The following is a 26,182-nucleotide window of genomic DNA, read 5'->3' on the forward strand; positions in this document are numbered from 1 at the left end:
TACCTCTGTCCCTCTGTTGATTCGTGAGGAAGAGAGGTGCAGTTTAACAGAAAAGCAACCGTCTGTATTTGTAATTACACTTGCTATTTTAATAACTGTTTGCTTAATAACACTATTCCAAGAGATGGAATTACACGCCAGAATCTGTGTGGTATCGCATTTATTTCATTGAACAACGAGCGCCAAGGCAAAGTTTTACAATGGTATTTTTGGTTGTTGTAAGCATATGTAATACTTACACCTTAGACGGCGGTCTCTACGATCCTGATCGTCTGACCATTGTATGATGGGCCACAGCTGCATTGGGTACCTACATTACGCAAACAAAGGTATCCATAAAAGAGCCCTAATCTTAGATTGTAATTGTAAAAAAATACCCCACATCCATAGTGATTATGAGTCAAGAGAAAATAAACCACCCTGCCGGCCCTATCAAGATGTCACACTGTGCAGTTTATGTGACGCTTCTTCCCAGAACGATGGCGTTTAAAAACGATTTTTAACTGCAATAGAGAAAGAGCCCGTACCACCGCGACGGCCAGACTAGTGGGCTGTTAGCTGAGCAGTGTTTAGCCGCGTATTAGCTGCCGGCATCAGAAGCCTGTGCAAGTTGCCCAGGAGATATGATATCATTGCGGTTCCCTGACGCATACGACTTTCAAGTGCAGGAGTGGAGGCGCAGTTGTTATAAAGTATGTTTCCTCTCATTTCATTTTCAACTTTTCATAAACGTCCGATGTACGTTGCCCAACGTGTGGTAAGGGCATAAGAAGCAAAGGCAAGACACCATACCTAATCAGAACATCAATGGAAGCACTCAAATATATTGAACAATATGTGGCTAAAGAGTTAAGGCTGTAACGAGAAAAAGTTTGTGATGTTTCTAGAAACAGACAATCGGCAGACACTGCTGCACGTTTTCAACTGGTCAAACAACACAGAAGTGGTTCAAATGGCTCTAAGCACTATGGGACTTAACATCTGAGGTCATCAGTCCCCTAGACTTAGAACTACTTAAACCTAGCCTAAGGACATCACACACATCCATGCCCGAAGCAGGATGCCAATTTGCGACCGTAGCAGCAGCGCGGTTCCGGACTGAAGCGCCTAGAACTACTCGGCCACAGCGGCCGGCTAAACAACACAGAAATTGGATATCAAGCTACTGGAAGGGTGTACTGCGGTACGTCGAGTCGTATTTTGTCAGTTTTCAAATGATGCCATTTTTCGAGTGCAGTGACAACTCAGAGATGCTTTAATACCCTTCTAGAGGTAGCTCAGACCACAGATAATTATGTCCTGTTTTGGGGGTCTTTTTCGTACCATAACTGAGCTCCAGTGATTGACGTTACAGTGAAAATGAACAATAATGTTTATTTCAACAGCCATCTTCAGTGGACTGGACGGATATGATCCTGGTCTGACGACCACTCATATATCCTAATGCACCTTGACAGGCCAGATAAGCATCTGATCTGAATCCCAGAGAAAATGTCTGGGACTATTTACAACATAAGGTGAACCGTAGCAGTAATCATCGCCGCAATTTGGTATATTTATTGGATCAAATCATGAATGAGTGGCTTGAGCCGGACATGGCACACCTGAAGAAACCTGAGGACTCGCTTCCTTCGACATCAAGGTCATTATCAATATCATGTGCAGGTGGATTAAGACAATGATGAGCAGACGAAAGATGCAAGCTACTATGATGAATGGGAAACTGACATCAGCAGCACCAGAAGGGGTCTGCAAGCAGAAATTTGTCGCCATTAGAGCGGAACCAACTTGTGAATTAACCCATCGAAGAGTTACACTCTACGACAAGAAAAGGCGCACCATTGAGGAACTATCCGAATAGGACCAATCAGCAAAATTGGATGATTCCAAGAGAACGAACTTCACAAATGAGGCAAGTCAATAACGCATTGGTCCACCTCCCGACCTTGTCCAAGCAATTACTCGGCTTCACCTTGATTGAGAGAGTCGTTGGATATCCTGCTTAGGAATATCGTGCTAAATTTTGTCCAACTGGCGCACGGGATCGTCTGAAGCCCAAGATGGCTGGAGAGCCCTCCCCGTTATACTCCAAACGCTCTCCATTGGGGAGAGATCCGGTGACACTGTTGGCCAAAGTAGGGTTTGACAAGCATGAAGACGAGCAGTAGAAACTCTCGCCGCATGCGAGCGGACGTTATCTTGCTGAAATATAATCCGAGGATGGCTTGCCACGGAGAGCAGTAAAACGGGCAATAGAATACCGTCGACGTACCGTTGTGTTGTGAGGATGCCAGCGACGTTTCTACAGTAAGCACAGTAGTACTGTCTGTGGCGTCTCCAGTCACGACTTCGGCCTGGAATCTCACTGACTGGAGTAGAACTGCGTCAGTGATGAGTCCTGCTTCGGACTGAGGCTCATTGACTACCGAACATGTGTCTCGAGACGCCCCAGTCAGCGCTGGGATACCAAACTGTCTGTCGTCCGCCGTAAGACACGATAACGAGGAGTGGTGGTCTGGAGTGCCATTTCTTTTCTTAACAGAAGTTCTTTGGTTAACAACCGCGGCGCGCGGCGCCCTTACAGTACAACGGTTCGTCGGCAATATTCGACGCCGAAGCCAAGAGAGGCATCAAAGATGAACTGTAAAAAGATAAAATCTGGCTTTACGTACCTGAAGTGATAAGTGTATCGCAATCGAATTTGCACCACGTATACAGGTGAAGGGCAGGAACTTCACGGCCGATAGTGTTGTGAGTTAATAGTTTTATATGAAATGTTTTGGCTATATCTCACACTCGTCACAACCACGCAACGCGACAAACCAATTCGGTTGCTCAATCCATACTGCTGCTGATTGTTGGGTGCACATCACCAAGGCTAACTATATTTTCTTCAAGATAGCGAGCTTTTCAAAATAAATCCTACGTAATGATTTTTTTTTTCGAACAGCAATATAAACTAAAACCTAACGATAGTGAATCAATGAACTGAGATATTCCTACTGTAATTGGATATGATACGAAAGACGCTTGATGGAATGATCTTTTGGCGGTTTACGTGAAATAAAAGTTAAATTTTTCTTTCATATTAAACAGTGCCACAGGTCAAAAATTAGCGATCGAGGGCGACACGCGGTCCGCTAGCCACTGGTTGGGCACCACTGGGTTAAATTCTCGAAAAAAAAGCTGTGTACTTTTACTATTTCGACGCCAATATAGTGAATGTGGTAAATGTAGGTACGATGAGGAAAACGCCAGCTGACAATACAATAACTTGCAGCCGCTTCAATAAATGTTCCAAGTGAACAATTCGAAATCGGGAGAAGTGGAAGAACAAACCGCGATACCATTCAGGAGACATACTCTGGTTTACTGGTGGGTCGAAAACAGACGAGGGTGCTGGGGCAGAGGTATGCAGAGTACAGCCTAGACTAGAAAGCTTAATCATTCTGGGAAAGCTGGCCACGGTATTGGTTCAAATGGCTCTAAGCACTAAGGGACTTAACATCTGAGGTCATCAGTCCCCTAGAACTTAGAACTACTAAACCTAACTAACCTAAGGACATCACACACACCCACGCCCGAGGCAGAATTCGAACCTGCGACCGTAACGGTCGCACGGTTCCAGACTGAAGCGTCTAGAACCGCTCGGCTACATCGGCCGGCTGGCCACGGTATTCCAGACAGGAAGATCTGCTATTAGAGTGTGCGCGGGGACAAATATGCGTAGGTGCTACAAAAATCGTGGCATCTACATTCGTTCACACAGCAGAGCAGCTCTGAAATCTCTAACCGAACGTGCAACAAGATCAAAGATCGTTGCAGAATGCCGTGAAGCCCTTTTTTGGGCTAAGAGAAAGTATCAGAGTAAAGCTGCTGTGGCCCATGCCTTCTCAGAAATCAATGGTAATGAACAAGCTGATAGTCTGGTCAAGACTCTGTGTGTGTTTGTGTGTGTATACGCATATTCGAATAAGACGCCTGTGCGTGCGTGCACGCCTTCTCTCAGAGACGGTGAGGACGTGTATGTGTACGACGGCAAACAGAAGATAACGGAACGACAAGGCAGTGACATCCAGGAGCTGATAGGCTGGTCAAGAGAGCAGCATTTGTTGGGCCAGAAACTGTCCTAACCATTACTAACGTGGTGGTAAAATCAAAACTACATAGCTGGATCAGAATGCAGGATGCGGTATATTGGACCAACTGCAAAGTCCAGAAACAAACATGGGAAGCTAATGATGAAGAAGTTATGTTCCAAGAGAATTTCTGTAATTGTAGCGTTGAACAAGAGACAGATGAAACTAATGGTAGGAGTAATAACTGGCTGCCAGAATTTAAGAAACACCTACACATGATAGGAGTAGAGAAAGGAAGTTAAATTATCTGGTGCAGAGGATGAAACCGCACCACATTTAATCTTCCAGTGCGAAGCGTTGAAGGTCAAAAGACCCAGAATAGGTGCGTCATTAATTCCTGAAGAAATTGTATGTAACAAAGAACTAGTAAAAGGTCTCCTGCTACTTTTTAAGGGTAGCGGTTTTCTTTACTAGAGCCACAGGCAGACAAGCCGCACAATAAGCTCAGTTTTGACGTGGGCAATAGTGGGTTAGGGGCACTGTTATTTTTGTCTCCCTGCGCAAATGAAGTGATCAGTCGATAAGTGCTAGAAACAGGGTTACACTTTAGTAGAGCGGTGTCTCCTGGGAAAGAGGGGGGCGGGACTAATTACTTGTCTAGTGTGTTTATGTTTCTTCTCTCAGCATCAAGGTTTCCCAGACAGTATTCCACGGAAGACTGGTGTTCTGTGGGAAGTCTAAATCTACGTGATTACTCTGCTTTTCACAATAAAGTGCCTGGCAGAGGTTTCAATTAACCACCTTCAAACTGTCTCTCTACCGTTCCACTCTCGAACGACACGCGGGAAAAACGAGTACTTAAATTTTTCTGTGCGAGCCCTGATTTTTCTTATTTTATCGTGATGATCATTTCTCCCTATGTAGGTGGGTGCCAACAGCATTTTTTCGTAATCGGAGCAGAAAACTGATTGAAATTTCATGAGAAGATCCCGGAGCAACGAAAAACGCCTTTGTTTTAATGATTGCCATTCCAATTCACGTATCATGTCTGTGACACTATCTCCCCTATTTCGCGATAATAGAAAACGAGCTTCCCTTCTTTGTACTTTTTCGATGCCATTCGTCAGTCCCGCCTGATGCGGATCCCACACCGCACAGCAATACTCCAGAATAGGGCGGACAAGCGTAGTGTAAGCAGTCTCTTTGGTAGACCTGTTGCACCATCTAAGTGTTCCGCCAATGAATCGCAGTCATAGGTTTGCTCTACTCGCAATATTATCTATGTGATCGATCCAATTTAGGTTATTTGTAATTGTAATCCCTAAGTATTTTGTTGAATTTATAGCCTTCATATTTGTGTGACTTATCGCGTAATCAAAATTTAGTTGATTTCTTTTAGTACTCATGTGAATAACTTCACACTGTTCCTTATTCAGGGTCAGCTGACACTTTTCGCACCTTACAGATATCTTATCTAAATCATTTTGCAATTCGTTTTGATCATCTGATGACTTTACAAGATGGTAAATGACAGCATCATCTGCAAACAATCTAAAATGGCTACTCAGATTGTCTCCTATGTCGTTAATATAGATCAGGAACAATAGAAGGCCTATACACTTCCTTGGGGAACGCCGGATATTACTTCTGTTTTACTAGATGACTTCCGTCTATTACTACGAACTGTGACCTTTCTGACAGGAAATCACGAAACCAGTCGCACAACTGAGGCGATACTCCGCAGGCACGCAGTTTGGTTAGAAGACGCTTGTGAGAAACGGTGTCGAAAGCCTTAAAAATATGGAATCAATTTGACATCCCCTGTCGATTGCACTTATTACTTCATTAGTGTAAAGAGCTAGTTGTGTTTCACAAGAACGATATTTTCTGAAACCGTGCTGACTATGTGTCAATAAATCGTTTTCTTCGAGGTACTTCATAATGTTCGAATACAATATGTTCCAAAACCCTACTGCAAATCGACGTTAGTGAAATAGGCCTGTAATTCAGTGGATTACTCCTACATCCCTTTTTGGGTATTGGTGTGACTTGAGCAATTTTCCAGTCTTTAGGTACGGATCTTTCTGTGAGCAAGTGGTTGTATACAATTGCTAAATATGGAGCTAACTTCTAGCATACTCTGAGAGGAACCTGACTGGTGTACAATCTGGGTCGGAGGCCTTGCCTTTATTAAGTGATTTAAGCTGCTTCGTTATAGTGAATAAGCTATAAGCGCTCCGTGCAAAATTATTAATAACACAGAGTTTTTTTCGACATTTTGGCGATACCAATCGTTTTTTAACATTTTATTATGATTTCTGTGTTATTAGTTGTGATTTAAAATTGAAGTAATGACTTAGTTAAACAAGTTTTTCTCATTCTTTTTTTAAATATTGTAAATCTTGAAAAAAAAAGTGTTCCATCAAAGTACCAGGATTCTCAGTGTTCTGTCAGAGTACAAGTTTGGGACACCCTTCTCCTAGATTTCACTGCCTCGTTATTCTGTTATCTTCCGTTCGCTGTCGTATACATACACGTCCTCACGGAATCTGAGATAACGCACAGGCGTTCTTATTCGAATATGCGCATACACACACACACACACACACACACACACACACAGCCATACATACATACACGAGAAGACCGGATGAAACAGACTAAGTAAGAGAGATAGCGCATTGTAAAGAAGGCGAGCAGAGAGTGAACGATAGAGGAGGAGAGAGAGAGAGAGAGAGAGAGAGAGAGAAAGAGAGAGCAGAGTAGAGTAGGAAATGGGGAGAAAGAGAGGGAGTGGGGAGGGACGGAGAGGGAGAGGGAAGGAGACAGAGCCTGCGTACCTCCGGCTCGCAGGCCACTGGTCGGAGCGCCGGTCCTATCCTGAAATCGGTGGCGCGGAACACCAATCTCACTGCCATTGTTCGACGCGGCCACCGACTCTGAGAGATGCGATTTAAAAGCGGGGCTGCCGGCAGCGTATTGCTGAATGGGGACAGCAGGGTGCGGGAAGCGAGGCAGCAGGTTTTCCCAATAATTATCGCGCCGGCGCGGCAAATCCTCCCCACCCTCCCTAACCTATCGCCCTCTGCGACCAACTGACGTTCCCTTGCCGCCGAAAACTGCAGACCGGCCACCGGGCAACGACGCTTCTACGGTAAAGACAATCACCACCTGTTCGAAATTCACAATTACGTGTAGTAGTTCAGTTGAAGGTGAATGGACTACCCAAAGAAAGGAAAAGTTGGAAAGAAAAACATAGGTAACTGCGAAGAAACCGTGGGCAACACAAGCAATACTTAAATTGATAGAGGAAAGAAGAAGGTTCAAAAATATTCAGCAATTTCTAAACATAAGCCAGTTAGTGGTGAAATAAACGGGAAGTACAGGGAAGCTAAGGCGAAATAGCTGAAGGAAGAATGAGACGAAATCGAAAGAGAAATGATTGTCGTAAGTAGTGACTCAGCATTTAGAAAAGTCAAGACAACATTCGGTGAGATTAAAAGCAAGGGGGTAGCAGTAAGAGTACAATGGGAATTCTACTGTTAAATGCAAAGGAGAGAGTGCATAGGTGGGATGATTCCATTGAAGTCCTCTATGAGGGGAAAGACTTGTCTGATTACGTGAGAGGAGAAGAAACACAAGTCTAAATAGAAGAGATAGGAGATCCAGTATTAGAATCAGAATTTAACAGAGCTTTTCGAGACTTACAATCGAATAAGGCAGAAGGAATAGATAACACTCCACCAGAATTTCTAAAATCATTGGGGAAGTGGCAACAAAACGCCTTCTCACGTTGGTGTGCAGAATGTATGAGTCTGGCGACATATCATCTCACTTTCGGAGAAACATCACTTACATTATTCCGAAGATTGCAAGAGCCGACAAGTGCGAGAATTATCGCGCGATCACCATAACAGCTCATGCATCCAAGTTGCTGATAAGAAAAATATATAGAAGAATGGAAAAGAAAATTGAGGATGTGTTAGATTACAAAAGTTTGGCTTTAGAAAAGGTAAAGGCACCAGAGAGGCAGTTCTGAAATTGAAGTTGATAAATTAAGACACGTTCGTAGGATTTGTAAACCCGCAAAAAGCGTTCGACAATGTAAAATGTTGCAGTATGTTCTAAATCCTAAGAAAACAGGGGTAAGCTACAGTAAAAACGGATAATGCACAATATGAACAAGAACGAAGGGCTAACAATAAGAGTGAAAGACGATGAAAGACGAAGAAAGAAGTACTAAGGTTAAAAAGGGTGTTCAACCTGTACATGGAAGACGCAATAACGTAAATAAAAGAAATATTCAAGGTGAAAAGATATCAGTGACAAGATTCGCTGATGACGCTGCTATTCTCAGTTAAAGTGAAGAAGAATTACAGGATCTGCTGAATGGGATGGACCAATGATTACAGAATACTGATGGAGAGCAAATCGAAGAAAGACTAAAGTAAAGAGAAATCGTAGAAACGGGAACAGTACAAAACTTATCATCAGCACCAGTGATAACGAATCAGATGAAGATGTGGATTTCTGCTACCTAGGCAGCAAGATATCTCATGATGGTCGGGGCAAGGAGGACATCAAAAGCAGAGCAGCACTGGCAAAAACGGCATTCCCACCCAAGAGAAGTCTACTAGGGTCAAACACAAACGTTAATTTGAGGAAGAAATTTCCGAGAATGTACGTTTGGAGCACAAAAAGATGCATTGTGGGTAAACCAGAACGAAAGAGAATCGAAGCATTTGAGATTCTGTCCTAGGTGGACTGATTAGGTAAGGAATGAAGAGGTTCTCCGGAGAATCGAGGAGGAGAGATATATATGGGAAACACTAACAAGAAGAGGAGACAGAATGGTAGGACATCTGTTAAGACATCAGAAATAATATATAAGAAACTCTCAGCCTCGATTGCGGTACTGAAACTAACATTTACCTAGGTTTCCGCCCAAATAATTGAGCCTTCTTCAGAAGATATGCTTGATTCCACAATTTGACTAAGAGGGCATGGTCTATAAATAAAACTAAAACATCCTGAATAGCCGTAGTCACATTTTAAAAATGCGGTACATAAATACTAAGTCACCTGAGCTCTCTAGGCCCACCGCACGGCGTCCATGGAGACGAGGCGCACGCCAGAGCTTAAGTATTGGTGTTGGCTTAGTACTAATGTACTGCATAATTAAAATGTGACTACGCCTATTCAGGCTGTTTTAGTTTTATTTCTAGACCATGACCTCTTAGTCAAATTATAGATTCAGGTATATCTTCTGAAGAAGGCTCAGTTATTTCGGCTGAAGCCTAGGTAAAGGTTTGTTTCATTACCGCAACAGAGGCTGATAGTTTCTTATATATTTGATTATAACGATTACTGACTGTGCTGCAGTGTTGAAAGTACAAAGATTAGGAATAACGTCCATGGACCAGAGGGTAGAGGGTAAAAACTGTAGAAGACAGAGACCGTAATACATCCAGCAAATAACTGGGGACGCAGATTGCAAAAATGGCTCTAAGCACTATGGGACTTCGCAGCTGAGGTCACCAGTCCCCTGGACTTAGAACTACTTAAACCTAACTAACCTAAGGACATCACAGACATCCATGCCCGAGGCAGGATTCGAACCTGCGAACGTAGCAGCTGCGTGGTTCCGGACTGAAGCGCCTAGAACCGCTCGGCCACCGCGGCCGGTGCAGATTGCAAGTGTTGCTCTGAGAGGATGTTGGAACAGGAGAGGAATTCGTGACGGGCCGCATCAAACCAGTCATAATACTTATGACTGAGAAAGAAGTAAGTTAATTGATTTATTCAATTTATTCTCCACGGTTGTGCCCCGGGCTCGCAATGGAAATTATCGTTTTCTGTCGGAGTGACAGTGGCAAATGTATCATGAATAGGCAGCGAGAAACGGAATCTGCATTTACATAAAGTCACGTAATACGAACGATTGCAAAAATAGTAGAATTTAAGACAGGAATGTGGACCTGTAAGGAATGAATATTGAAAAATCATTTCTAGTTGGTTCCTAAGGTAGAGAAAGAAAGTTCTCTCTCCTAACTTCACGACTCTAGAAACAATAGCTGTCGATTGCAATATCACCAGTATTTGTCCGAGTAAATATGAGAAATATGAGATGCGGTTAAGTTTTACAAAATCTTTTCTTATGGGCATCTACATCAGCAAACAACGTTCCCTCCAAATTTCATGTCTTTGGGCGATGATTTTTGTACTTCGCATCCCCGAAAAGGACTTTGAATCCCACTTGAGCCTCTCAGTAGTTGCGTTTCACAAAATCCTTTTTCAGTAGGAGTCTACGATAAATAGTAATGATTCCCAAAATATTTCGTGTTTCCAGGATCTTTACCTTCGCCTGGCCCTCGACCTGGAAAAAAAAAAAAAAAAAAAAAAAAAAAAAAAAAAAAAAAAAAGGCTCATAGGCTACCCTTTTACTCCGTTAGTAAACGCCTGCATCAAAAATAGAGTATCTCCTTACAATGTAATATTTCTAGGAGCAGTTGTTTCAGCTACGCATTATTATAACCCCTCCTTTTATACATGCAGATTGCGGCATGGCGTCTGCACTCGTATCACATCTTCATGTCCTTTTGACCGAGCGAGGTGGTGCAGTTAACACACTGGACTCGCATTCGGGAGGACGACGGTTAAAACACGCGACCGACCATCCTGATTTAGGATTTCTGTGATTTCCCTAAATTGATTCAGGCGAATACCGGGATGGTTCCTTTGAAAGGGAACGACCGACTTTCGTCCACATCCGTCCCTAACTGCACGACACCGATGACATCGCTGTTTGACCAACCAATCATGTCCTTTTGCGTGAGACTGTACAGTAGCTATCTCCCCCACAATCACCACCCTCCCTTTCCCACCCACACTCACCATCACTTTGGGCTTCTGGCGGAGCACAGCAACATGTTTGTGGTAAAGTCCTAGCCAATTGTTGCTGAACCGATTTCTTTGGGTAACACATACCACAGCATGAAACACAACTTAGCATCGACAAACAGTGGCGCGTTAGTTGGTCATGACAAATAGATAGTTGCTGCAAGGTTGTTGCATAACTTGGTAGTGTTTCTCTTTTGCTTGTTGCTATTCCGGTTTATTTGTAGTGCACTGATCCTATTTGAGTTTACATATTTTTATTTCGTCATCTGGAGACAGTGAGTGGAACTGTGAACATTAGAAAATGGTGTGCCAATTGGAGAAATCGGAACACTTCTGACTTAATCTTCTGTTTGAGCTCAGTAGAGAGAGGCACCCAGAAACATTTTCACCATATACGGGGATAATTCCATTGGACAGTGCACGGCAAGAAAATGGTTTTCTCGTTTTAAGGTGGGTCGTTTTTCAGTGACTCTCCACGTTCAGAGAATCTTTCAGCGTTTGAGGTAGAGCGCTTAAACGCAATAACACACAAAGATCCATGTCAGTGTAGTCGATAACTGGCGAATGTGATGAACTGGCATCATTCCACCATCATACGATATTTGCTTGCAGTGGGGAAGGTTCAAAAAGATGAGGTGTATGGGTACCGGATGCTCTAACCCAAAATCACAAAAATAGGCTGGTAGACATATGTGCATCTCAGGTTGCTCGTCATCAGTTGACTCTTGAACAATACCGCTCATTCCTATCGTTAACCGTTACTGGTGACAACAAAGTCTTTATGCTAGCATACGGAAAAGGATGAGATGGTTGATACCTAACAAAGCAGCGACTCCCCATACAAAGACCTGAGCGCATCCACAAAAGAAAATTTAATACATCTAGTGAAGGAGCGACTGTGTGGTGTACTACGAATTGCTTCCCTGATGTGATGTGACAATCACTGATGACTTTATCAAGAACTCAGATGTCTTCCAGTCGCAGTCAGTGAACAACAACCGAGAAGACTGCTTGAAGAGATGTTACTTCACGATAACGCCCACTGTTACGCTGACAAAAGCACTACACATGAGGTGGGTTGGGAAGTCATCTCGCACCCATCTAATTGACCTCACCTTGCGCCCTCAGATTTTCACCTTTCCCGCTTTCTATCAAACAATCTTCAATTAACTTCCTTTCCGGATAAAAATGCTCTCAGAGCATGGCTCGATGTGTTTTTCGCCTCTAAACCACGTGATTTCTGCACTAACGAAATCGAAAAGTTCTACATCTACATCTACGTGGATATTCTGCAAATCACATTCAAGTGCCTAGCAGAGGGTTCATTGAACCACCTTCACAATTCTCTATTATTCCAATCTCGTATAGCGCGCGGAAAGAACGAACACCTATATCTTTCCGTAGGAGCTCTGTTTCCCTTATTTTATCGTGGTGATTGTTTCTCCCTATGCAGGTCAGTGTCAACAAAATATTTTCGCATTCGGAGGAGAAATTTGGTGATTGGAATTTCGTGAGAAGATTCCGTCGCAACGAAAAACGCCTTTCTTTTAATGATGTCCAGCCCAAATCCTGCATCATTTCTGTGACACTCTCTCGCCTATTTCGCGATAATACAAAACGTGCTGCCCTTCTTTGAACTTTTTCGATGTATTCCGTCAGTCCTACCTGGTAAGGATCCCACACCGCGCAGCAGTATTCTAAAAGAGGACGGACAAGCGTAGAGTAGGCAGTCTTCTTAGTAGATCTGTTACATTTTGTAAGTGGCCTGCCAATAAAATGCAGCCTTTGGTTAGCCTCCCCCACAACATTTTCTGTATGTTCCTTCCAATTTAAGTTGTTCGTAATTACAATACCTTGGTATTTAGTTGAATTTACGGCTTTTAGATTATATTGATTTATCGTGTAACTGAAGTTTAACGAGTTCCTTTCAGCACTCATATGGATGACCTCACACTTTTCGTTATTTAGGGTCAACTGCCACTTTTCGCACCATTCAGATTTCTTTTCTAAATCGTTTTGCTGTTTGTTTTGATTTTCTGATGACTTTACTGGTCTATAAACAACGTCATCTGCAAAAAACCGAAGACGGCTGCTCAGATTGTCTCCCAAATCGTTTATATAGATAAGGAACAACAAAGGGCCTATAACACTACCTTGGGAAACGCCAGAAATCACTTCTGTTTTACTCGATGACTTTCCGTCAATTACAACGAACTGTGATCACAGGAAGTCATAAATCCAGTCACGTAACTGAGACGATATTCCATAAGCATGCAATTTCACTACGAGCCGCTTGTGTGATACAGTGTCAAAAGCCTTCCCGAAATCCAGAAATACGGAATCGTTTTGAAATCCCTTGTCAATAGCACTCAAGACTTCATGTGATAAAGAGCTAGTTGTGTTTCACAGGAACGATGTTTTCTAAACCCATGTTGACTGCGTATCAATAGACCGATTTCTGCGAGGTAAGTTACACCAGCGTTGGAAGATAGTAATAACTGCAGTTGGCTGCCGATTATTTCGATATAGGGGAATGTATTAATGATAACTTAAGTCTCTGTTATGTGTATCCGTTGCGTTTATTAAACTTAAGGAAAAACGCTACGAACTTATGCAACAAGCCAGAGCATTTTCATTCCTTTTGTGATGACATGTTACGCAGGTACTCTTATTTCACCGGAAATTTTTGTTTTAGCGAAAGACACAAATCTGAATTTTTGCCTGGAAGAAAGTGAAATACAGACGGTGGTAAAACCCAAGGAAAATATAAGCAATTTTCAAGTTTTGCCAAAAAAGTAGATCACTACTTTGTAAATTAAAGTCTCCCGTCTCGTTTTTGTTTGTGAAGAGTTGTATCAGAAACTACTGTACGGATTTTAATAAAGGTTTCACTAATACATAGACTGATTCAGAAGGGAGGTTTGTGTTTATAACTTATAAACATTTCGTGCGAATCGGCTAAACTATGATGACGTCTATCGATTAAGCCGTGCGTCCTGAGAAATTTCCTAGCGTACCCTGCTTAATCATTGAAGACACAAAGGAATTAAAGTCATTAGCTGACAGTGGGCACTGATTTACAACAAAGGAGCAAATTGAAAATTTGTGCCGGGCCAAAATTCGAACTTAGGTCTCATGCTTACTAGGTAGAAGTGCAGATCCCAAAGCCATACGGACATGGTGGTCACCACCATTGCACGGACTATCCTAGCACGCCTCCCGTAAGACCCCAATTCTTATCTTATAGCACGCAGTACTGATGTCGGGCTCTTGCTTCTTAGCCTCATTACTCGAGGCATCTCGCCGATTTCCGTAAGGGTTCGATCTTGGTGTGCGTCTGCAGTGAAGGGATCATTGGCCATCACCACCATAACTAGATGTCTGGTGTCTGTTCTTCCGGACATGCCCGAAATAACAGATATCAATTTGATCCTGAAGCCATAATGAATGAAAACGCATTGTCGTAAGTGCAGCATGATGCACAGATGCTGCCCCGCCCCTCCTCCAAGTACGCCAACGGACGGGGATGTGGCACACATACAGTGTTGCTGCCGAACAGTCCGTGCATATGGTTATGGGCTATGCATCGCGCTATTGAAGTAGCTGTAACTTATATATTGAGTACACTATGCAGCAAATTTAATAATTTTTAACGTGGTTTTCTGATCACTGATATAAAAAAAAAACATGTTCCGCCCCTACTTCACACTTTTATGTGTCAAATTTTCTTTTTTTAATTTCTAAAGTAGCCTGTGCTCTTCCTCACGATTCAAGCTACCTCCATAACAGGTTTCATCGAAATTGTTTCAGTGGTTTAGTCCTGAAAACGTAACAGACAAATACACTATCGCATTTACAAAATTTTACATTACCACATTTTTTTTCCTGGTATCCGATTTTGACTAAATTAAACCTGTCATTGTCCAAAATACGTTCACGTTAGCTGTAAAAACCCCATGACAGTTCGTCCAGTAGCCTTTGGGATAAATGTGTTCAGTTAGACAAACAAAGAGACACGGCAGTTTTAGATAAAACTTTAAGCCAATATCTCTTTTTTCGTGGCCCAGTTTTGATTAAATAAGCAATAAGGTGCTTAAAACATCTATGTACGCCTGTGCTGTGATAGTGCCACGCAAAATAACAACGGGAGCAAGCCCCCTCCATGAAAAACTCGACTGCACCATAACACCACCGCCTCCGGATTTTACTGTTGGCACTACATACGATGCAGATAACGTTCACCGGGCATTCGCCATACCCACACCCTCCCATCGGATCACCACATTGTGTACCGTGATTCGTCACTCCACACAACGTTTTTTCCACTGTTCAATCGTCCAATGTTTATGCTCCTTACACCAAGTGAGGCGTCGTCTGGCGTTTCCGGCGTGATGTGTGGGTTATGAGCAGCCGCTCGACCATGGAGTTCAAGTTTTCTCACCTCCCACCTAACTGCCATAGTACTTGCAGTGGGTCCTTATGCAGTTTGGAATTCCTGTATGATGATCTGGATAGATGTCTGCCTATTACACATTAAGACCCTCTTCAACTGTCGGCGGTCTCTGCCAGTCAACAGATGAGGTCGGCGTCTACGCTTTTGTGTTGTACGTGTCCCTTCACGTTTCCACTTCACTATCACATCGGAAACAGTGGACCTAGGGATGTTTAGGAGTGTGGAAATCTCGCGTACAGACGTATGACACAAGTGACACCCAATCACCACGTTCGAAATCCGTGAGTTCTACGGAGCGCCCTATTCTGCTCTCTCACGATGTGTAATGACTACTGAGGTCGCTGATATGGAGTACCTGGTAGTAGTTGGCAGCACAATGCACCTAATATGGAAAAGTATGTTTTTAGGGGTGTCCGAATACTTTTGATAACATAGTGTACATCTCATGCTATTGCCATAACGTATTTTTGTATCCGTTGAAAATGGCGAAACTCGAAACGCATAAGGCTTAATAAGTGACTAAATACTGTTGTCGAGACATATAAAAGTCTCTGATACTGTACTCGTGTTACAGTTGTAAACAGCTACGACTGCAGAAAAAGCGTCACTTTCTGCACCACATCTCCTCTTAAATTAGCAGGTTTTTTTCGTGCATTATAAATTACAAATGACAAGGACGTTGCCCTTAACAAACCGAATTTATAAAGTAAAGCTTAATATACGACGATACTTTGGTTATTTGCAGCTTCTGATATCACTGTTCTAACTTAAAACCTTTTAATATCATTTTTTGAATACTTGCGAGAGCTCTGCCACATTAGGAATTTTATTGTTCAAATTGAATTTTCATGGATTCATATTTAATTACTTTTGGGTATATTTCAATGTAAACAATTAACAGAAATTAAACTTCCTGACAGATTAAATTTGTGTGCCGGACGGAGACTCGAACTTGGGACCTTTGCCGTTCGCGGACAAGTGCTCTACCATCTGAGCTACCCAAGCACGACTCACGCCCCCTCCTCACAGCTTTACTTCCGCCAGTACCTCGTCTCCTACTTCCCAAACTTTACAGAAGCTCTCCTGCGAACCATGCAGAACTAGCACTCCTGAAAGAAAGGATATTGCGGAGACATGGCTTAGCCACAGCCTACGGGATGTTTCCAGAATGATATTTTCACTCTGCAGCGGACTGTGCGCTGATTTCATATCAGTGCACACTCCGCTGCAGAGTGAATATATCATTCTGGAATGATCAGAAAGTTTCCTGAATATCAGTATCTAAATTTTTAAGGTGAGACAGGCCTCCATCCTGTTCCTATCGGATCGGACAATAGGTATGCTCCTCCGTGTAAAATCACCCTGGCTCCAAACTGGGTTACAGCCAGCAGTGCTCCGCACTGTTATAATCTTTTATTTTCGGATGACCACTCCGTCCAGAGGATTGCTGTGCACCTGAACAGCCATCAGGCGATTCTATCCGATCCACCTGATCGCGTTATCGTGTTATTAAAATCTCACCACCTACTTACATCTTAACTGACGACCGCACTGTTCTTTAAAAGTGAAAGACACTTTGCGCAATCAGTCAAAAATCTCCTAATAGCAATTTATAATGAAATAATCAGTATTCAATATATACTGATGGAAATGGAAAGTTGTTTTACCAACCAAGAAAAGGTACCAGGAAGCTAATCCCCTACTACAGAAAACTGCTTAAAAAGTAGCTGGCTTACACGCTAGCAACTGTTGTGCTCACAGGGCAAGTAGACCTAAAACATAATTAGACGTTTATATTAACACAAGATATAATTAAATACTAATCTCTGAGTGACGTGGCTCGTATTTATTCCTAAAACCAGTCTACCCTAACAGAGTGCAAGACAACTACAGGAGGTAGACAAAAATATGGAAACACCAAAAGTACAACACATTACCTTGCCTAGCAAGGCGTAGGAAATCAGCCGACATTCAAGACAGTTTTCACTCGTCTCGGAATGGATAAATGCAGGTTTTGAAGGCAATCTTATACCATTCTCGCTACAAAATATTAGCGAGTGAGCCGTGCGTGGCTCGTGTCCGTGCCATATCTCATTTGACATCCTGTTTTTACTGTACTACCACCTTGTCATGTTAATTTCAATTACTGGTGTCACCTAGTTGTCGCCTTGCTTGCCCGTGAGCGGCAGCAGCGGCGTATTATCTTTGCTGACTGCTATTACTTCTCAGTTGTCGTGTGTTGGGAGTTAGTTCGGATCTGCCAGTGAGTTGGAAGGCGCTAGCAGTGCATTTCAGACCTGGCAGTGTTTGACTTAGGGACGCGGCAGAAGTTCAGTCGGGGGCGCGGCTGCAGTGACGTCTGGACAGCCATGACTCGCCCGACTGTTGCCGATACATATCACTTGACCACCTTGGTTAGTTGTCGGTCGGTCGTCTTGTCGGACGACGTGTATTTTGGCCGGCGATCGCTTATGGGTTGCCTGTGTGTGCTGACTCGTGATTCGTCCCTGTTATTGCACAGTCGCTGCCGTTAGTATTGTCTAGTCCTTCATGCAAGTGTTCGAGAAACTGTGTGTAACTTGTGATGTCGACTGCTCAGTTATTTTAGTAGTCTCCGTGCTGATGTGTGGCAGTCGGTCGGTTGGCATGGAACAGCGAGGAAATCTCTGTGGGGCATAGTTTGGCCGGGCCATCTGGCAGTCTCTACGCAGTGTCGGAGTGTGTGAGGCTGTTCCCATTGCTATGAGGTCCGTGGCTTACCGACCCTGGACACGAAAGTTGAGTTTGGATTTAATTTATTAGCAAGTCAAGACTGTTCACATTGTGCCGTTGTTGGCTATTGGGACATTCCCGCGGGCAACAACGTGTGTGTTCGAATTGGCGAAGGTTTAGCCACCGTCTGGTGGAGTCTAACTGTATTTGGTTATTTGCAATTGAAGCGCACCAGCGGAATTTTCTGCGTTATGGCCGATAACGTTCCGGTTACCTTCCCTGGCCGTTGACTTAAATTTAGGCAGTGTCCTTTCCTCACCGTGTTATCGCTGTCCAGCACGGTGTGTAGTTCGACGGTTTAATGTATGTTTGGTTGTGGCCGGCCATGCCTTCTATGTTTGCATTGAACTCCCGGTTGTGTGCTGGTAGAGTGCAGCGCAAGTTACCTTGTCGGTGGTTCCGTTGACTGTCTGTTGGTTGGGTTGTCGTCGGTTCGAGAATTCGGCCGACTGCCTGTCTCACTTAAGTGAACGTCAGTATTTCAAGTGCTGGCTGACCCCCCAAAACTTCTGAGCACCGTCAGCTGCACTGCCTTTTCTTATTTTCTGTTCTGTGATTTTGTATGGCTCACAGCCGATGGTTTTGAATTAAAGTTGAATTGTTTTTAGTGGTGTTTTAAGTCATGGGCCTTCAGCCGTTTTAAAATTAAAGTTTCTTGCTCGTCAAGTGTTAGATTGTTTGGAGCCTTCAGCCTAATTTCAGATAAGGCTTTATTGTTTATTTTACCTTGAGTTTTAAGTCATGGGATCTTCAGTCGTTTTAAATTAAGGATCTTTGTCTTTCGAACATCAGACTGTTTGGGACCTTCAGCCTAATTGAAGATAAGGCCTTCTGCCTTGTGTTTTTTTATTTAATTTCACCTTGAGTCTTAAATCATCGACCTTCAGCCGTCTTTAAATTAGGGTTGTTGCTTTTCAAGTGTTGGATTTTTGGGCCTTTAGCCAAATTATAGAACTTACTTAAGGTGGGCCTTCTGCCTTCGAAATATTCTTTTTGGCGTCTGAATTTTGAATTAATGGCTTTTAGCCGTTTTTTTTAATTAAAGTGGTTGTGCCCTTAAATAATAAGATAGTGTGGCATATTCAGCCGATAATTAAGTTCAAGAATTTGTGCTGTTATGTTTGGTCAAATAAATAAAGTTATATCTTTCGAGTGTAACTGACAGTCGCTCATTTTGGCTCCTTTCCACAATTCCAGCTACCTGTCCTGTCCTGCTGGTTTAGCAGGGCGTTTCAGAGAGTTCAGTTACCGATGAGGGCGGTGGATAGCTCGTGACTGTGGTGCCCAGGTGAGATGCGGAAGTTCATCCTTGTACTCACAAAATCAATCCTGGACGGTGTGCGCCGTTTTCAAGAGCGGCGCTATAGCCTTGGAAAACAGCATCGCTCTTGAGGAACAAACACTGTGCCATGGGATGGATGGACTTAATAAGCCAAAACGGTCACGTAATCCTTGGCAGAGTAACCGTGAGGCCCATGGAATGCCACGATATGGCTGCCGAAATCAACACAAAAAACTCTCCAACTTTCGCTATTGGGACGTTAACTAGGCCACAAGTTGGAAACAGTGTGAAAATGGACTCATCTGACCAAATGACTTTCTTCCATTGTCCCATAGCCCAGATGTTATGGCTTCGGTACCACTCTTCCCTGTTACGGGCATTTGCCTCATTGTTGAGTGGTTTCCAACTCGTCCTGCATTTCCCCACTTATGGAGCTCACTTCGTATTGTTTTGGTGCTGACAGGGTTCCCGAGTGCGATATTCAATTACGCAGTGATATTTGCAGCTGTTACTTATTTTTCTTCACAATCCTCTTCAACGACCGTCTCTCATGATCACTCAACACACACTTCCGTCATTGTTGTGACTTAGCGGCTGATGTTTTTCCGCTTTACCTGTATGCGGCGCAAATCTTCTGTACAGTGGCTCTTGAAACATCAAACAATTCGGCTAACTTGCTTAGTGAGGCGCCCACCACACGAGCATCAACAATCGTCGACATTCGGATTCACTTAGCTCCGACATAATGCAGTCGCAGATATACAGAACACTGTGCTGAACACGACTGACATTTGCAACGTACTGAAGACGTTGCAAAGGTGCCGTTCATGGTCGAATATAACAGCGCAATGAGCCGGCTTGGCTATCATCTGTATTTACGTTCAGCCATGTACTTCTCACGATGTTTCCACATTTTTGTCCAACCCTTGTATCTAATCTACAAAAGTTCGGCCTGGACTGCTGTATGTAAAAGTTTTGAGTACTGGATCTGAATACTGAGTATCACAAAGACACTCGATGTTTACTGTCCGACGATTACTCATTAACAGCGGCTGACTGTAAAGGCTACAGCTGTTTTACTCGCGTGTCATGTCATTTCTGGAAACCCAGAATCTACTCTGTAGGAATCAACATGGATTCCGGAAACAGCGATCGTGTGAGACACAACTCGCTTTATTTGTTCATGAGACCCAGAAAATACTAGATACAGGCTCCCACGTAGATGCCACTTTCCTTGACTTCCAGAAGGCGTTCGATACAGTTCCGCACTGTCGCCTGATTAACAAAGTAAGAACCTACGGAATATCAGACCAGCTGTGTGGCTGGATTGAAAAGTTTTTAGGAAACAGAACACAGCATGTTGTTCTCAATGGAGAGACGTCTACAGACGTTAAAGTATGGCGAGCCACAGGGAAGTGTTATGGGACCATTGCTTTTCACAATATATATATATAAATGACCGGAAACAGAAACACAGCGAGCGAATGAGGGAAGTTTGGGTAGCAAGGAAGGCAGCAAAAGGAACTGGCCATGTAGTTTAGTCCAAATGCGCTCTTTAAGGGCAAAACACCAATAATAATAATAATAATAATAATAAATGACCTAGTAGTGTCGGAAGTTCCATGCGGCTTTCCGCAGATGATGCTGTAGTATACAGAGACGTTGCAGCATTAGAAAATTGCAGCGAATTGCAGGAAGATCTGCAGCGAATCGGCACTTGGTGCAAGGAGTGGCAACTGACCCTTAACACAGACAAATGTAATTTATTGCGAATACACAGAAAGAAGGATCCTTTATTGTATGATTATATGACAGCAGAACAAACGCTGGTAGCAGTTACTTCTGTAAAATATCTGGGAGTATGCGTGCGGAACGATTTGAAGTGGAATGGTCATATAAAATTAATTGTTGGTAAGGCGGGTGCCAGGTTGAGATTCATTGGGAGAGTCCTTAGGAAACGTAGTCCATCAACATAGGAGGTGGCTTACAAAACGCTCGTTCGACCTATACTTGAGTTTTGCTCAACAGTGTAGGATCCGCACCAGTCGGCTTGGAAGAGGAGATAGAGAAGATCCAAAGAAGAGCGGCGCGTTTCGTCATAGGGTTATTTGGTAAGCGTGACAGCGTTACGGAGATGTTTAGCAAACTCAAGTGGCTGACTCTGCAAGAGAGGTGCTCTGCATCGCGGTATAGCTTGCTGTCCAGGTTTCGAGAGGGTGCGTTTCTGGATGAGGTATCGAATATATTGCTTCCTCCTACTTATACCTCCCGAGGAGATCACGAATGTAAAATTAGAGAGATTCGAGCGCGCACGGAGGCTTTCTGGCAGTCGTTCTTCCCGCGAACCATACGCGGCGAGAACAGGAAAGGGAGGTAATGACAGTGGCTCGTAAAGTGCCCTCTGCCACACACCGTTGAGTGGCTTGCAGAGTATAAATGTAGATGTAGATGATTTGTGTTGGGTGGGCCTGTAGGCAACTGTTGCCGGACTAGAGTATGACAGGAACTGCAACTGCGCAATTTATCTGCGAAGTTGGGCAGGAAGTCCATCTGCGATCTTTGTGGCGCATGCACAAAGTAGTTTCAGCGCCCTTTGTGGCGGCTGACACGACTACCGGCGTATGGAGAGAAGGTCCCGTGATGGAAGCTTAGATTGGCTCCCGCTTATGGGCGCCCATCTGTGTGCGAGAGATTGGAAATGAATGGCGCCAGGCGTAGAGACTGCCCGGATGGTGGCGGCCACCAACACTGTCGCTGTTAACTGTGTGGCTGCGTACACTGCAAAAGGATCACTGAAATCCCTGGGCTAGCAGGACAGAGCGGATGAGGTTGAATTTGTGGAAAGGGGCCAAAATAAGTTACTGCCAGTTGCACTCAACATATAAACTTTATTCGTTAAACACATAATCACACAAGCAAGAATCAAAAAACTCTCAATGTTTTAACGAAAGACCTCCTTTGATTTAATTTAGATCGGCTGAAGGCCACATCGAAAACCCTAGGCACAAAGCCTAAGCAAGGAATTGAGTTACAGGAATTCTTCTGGAGGTTTCACTTCTATAGAAGAAATTTTTTATCTTCAGTATTAATAGGTTGAAAGCCTTAGCTTAAATTTTTCCCGTAGAACTCGGCTGAAGGCCACATATTAATCAAGAACAGGTTCGAAAATGGCGCTGAGCACTATGGGACTTAACTTCTGAGGTCATCAGTCACCTAGAACTACTTAAACCAAACTAACCTAAGGACGCCACACACATTCATGCCCGAGGCAGGATTCGAACCTGCGACTATAGCGGTCGCGCGGTTCCAGACTGTAGCGCCTAGAATCAAGAACAGGGTTACGGCTTAAGGCCGAGACAAGATTTTCAATATTTAATCTAAATAGGCTGAAAATTCGGCTGAAGGCCACATATCAAGAAAACAATTCAACGGTTTAAGGCCTAGGAAGAAGAGATTTCGATTTGAAAAGACTGAAGGCCTTATCTTAAATTACTTCGTGTAAAACTAGGCTGAAGGCCTCATACTAAAGAATAACAGTCATATGACTTAAGGGTAAGAAAAGAATTTTGAATTTTTAATTTAAGAGAGATTAAAACTCGGCTGAAGGCCACACACCATGCAGAAAACAATTTTACGGCTTAAAGCTTAAAGGGAAGAGCTTCTAATTTCAACTATAATAGGCTTTATCTCAAAATGCTTCGCATAAAACTCGGCTGAAGGCCACATACGAAACCCAAACAATCTCACGGCTTAAAGACCAGACAAACAAATTTCCAATTTTTAATTTCAGCTTGAACATTCGGCTGAAGGCCACATACAAACTAGAAATTATTTCTTACAGCTTAAGGCCTAGACAAAATTTTTCATCTTTTGATTTGCAAAGGCTGAAAACTCGGCTGTAGGCCACTTACCAAACAAGAAACTTTTTTTTTTTTTTTTGCGGCTTAAGGCCTTGCAATTTTAATAAGCTAAAACTCGGCTGAAAGCCAGACAGAGAATTTAAGACTAAAAACGAAATCTCTATGCAAAACAGAAAGAGGTTCCAAGGATCGGCCTGGGAACGTAACACTAACGCACGTTTAGGTGAAACAGGCAGCCAGACCGACAACCTCTTAATCGGAAGGTAACCCAACCGAAAGCCAGCCGACGAACCAACCAACAAAATCAGTCTGCTCCACCCGACTAGCAAAACGACAACAAGATGTCAGTAGCACAACGTTCTGGGAACTGGTACCCAATCCAGCCAAGTCAGAATAAACGCACAAGACTACCAACAACACCTCAGCTGTCGAACTACACGCCGTGCTGGACAGCATCAACACGACCAGCAAAATAGGCTGTCAAAAACGACGTCAACGGCCAGGGCAGGTAATCGGAACATCAAAGGCCACAAGGCAGAAGATACTAATGGTGCACTTCATTAATGAAGGAATGAATTGAATTAAGTTAAATACCACACAGGAAACGGCTGTAATTCTAGCGGACTTCAATGCACACACGTTGTTGCTCACGGGAATCTCCCAGAAAGTGACAACCAGGATCAAACGAGAGGGGGTGATAGCAGTTGAGGCTTGATAGTAGGTTAAGTGAGCACTCATCTTTAGTGTTCAGGATCGGTGGGCGACGAACTTCGTAACCCTCGGAAGAAGCGCCTAAGAACTCCAACCGTGCGTGCACGCCGCCAACGCTCCGTCCTGACTACGCGCCATGGAGACTTCCTCGCTGCTCTGCGCCTACCGACCGACTGCCACACACGAAAACGGTCAAACGACCAAATAGACGTCGGCTGATGGGACGACCGACCGAACGGCCACCGAACGGTCGTTCCTGCTCCAATCGACTTCTGTTGGACAGTTCAAGTGTGTCGCCAGCAGTCGGCGAGCCCTGGCTGTCCGCACCTCACCGGCACTCCGTCCCTGACTTCACTGCTGCTGCGTCCCGGCTGAACTCTCGACACACGACGACCCAGAAATACCATCGGTCGCCCCAGAGATGGCACGACAGTGCACTTATCGATAAGCGCTCCTGCTGCCACTCACGGCAGGTAAAGCAAGAAGTTAGTGACGCCAGTTAATGGAATAAGAAAACGTGGCAGCAGTACCATAAGAGAAGATGACAAACAATAAACGGCATGAACTCGAGCCGAGCACGGCTCAGTTACATCGCCTACACCTTGTCTGTACGTCATCAGATTTATACTCCGGTACTTTTCTGCGTGGAGGATATGCTGATCACAATTTCATCTTTACACGAGCTTCTCTCCAATACCGAAAAATCTATTCTGATGAACGAAGATCCTTATGAATGGATTGTGGCTATCTGGTGTGTATAAAATGGTCAAGTGGCTCTGAGCACTATGGGACTTAACTTCTAAGGTCATCAGTCACCTAGAACGTAGAACTACTTAAACCTAACTAACCTAAGGACATCACACACATCCATGTCCGAGGCAGGATTCGAACCTCCGACCGAAGCGGTCGCGCGGTTCCAGACTGTAGCGCCTAGAACCGCTCGGCCATTCCGACCAGCGGTGTGTGTATAAAGTCACTGGAGCTTTTCAGGCGGAGATGGCACGGAGAATGTGAATGTGCATCTTGTCACAATCTCTCAGACTTCGAGAAAGGTCGGAAGGAGGAAGATGGGAACATCGTAGCGACAGATAGCACAGTCAGATGGCCGTAGCTGAACAAGTGCATAACGAGTTATGGTGAGCCGGGCTCAAGACAGCAGTATGGCAAGAAGACTTGGCACTCGTCCTTCCAAAAATATCATACTTTCTGCATGATTATACAAGTCTTCAACTGTCTCTGATGAACAGAAAGACGACAACAGTTCACATCCTGACGGAATTTAAAGGTGAAGTGTTACCACGAAACGTCGGCAACAGATTACTAGGAGAAGGGTTAAGATCTCCAGTTTCCGAGCTTTGTTTACCGCCGACAACAACCCACAGACAACCGAGGCATGGGTGGTGTAGAGCCACAGTGAACTGGAACACTGAATTGGAAGTTTTAGTGTTCTGTGATGACTTTTGTTTCTCTTTGCAACGGTCATATCGATGCCAATGTGTAGGTAAATGTCCCTGTCAAAGGTCACAAGAGCCATCAGCTCTCGAGATCCATTTCCCTCCATAGGCTAGAATTATCGTGTGGTGAACTACCGAATGTGACAACTTATTTGGTAATTTCTGAACGGCTTTCTAAAGTATTCAGTGATGAGTCTTATACCTGTTTCTGGCAATCAAATTGTCGGTAAACTACCTTGTCAAACCTCACACGAAACAGCGTTTCTCGAAGACCCATACTTCTCCACCGCCTACAATCATAGTGTGGGAAGCTTTTGGATATTACAACACTGCAGCTCACACGATGTCTAGTGATTCTCGACTGGCCTGTTCATTCCCCTGATTTCTCACTCATACAGCATGTCTCGGACACCATGGGAAGACGTACACTTATATAGCAACCACTAATCTTCCCGAACTGACACGGCATTTCTTTCAGGAATGACAACAAATTGCTCATCATGGTGGCGTTCACAGGATGTTTCTTTCCATCACAACGAATACTGGAGTGGCGTTACACAACATACTGATCTTGATGATGAAAATAATTTTAATCATTTAATACTTGTTATGTGATGAAAAACACCGCATTGGTCTATAAATAACGGATGTTGTTACACACTGGCAATTTC

This window comes from Schistocerca piceifrons, chromosome 1 (genome assembly GCF_021461385.2).
Source record: "Schistocerca piceifrons isolate TAMUIC-IGC-003096 chromosome 1, iqSchPice1.1, whole genome shotgun sequence".
Classification (NCBI taxonomy): Eukaryota; Metazoa; Arthropoda; class Insecta; order Orthoptera; family Acrididae; genus Schistocerca; species Schistocerca piceifrons.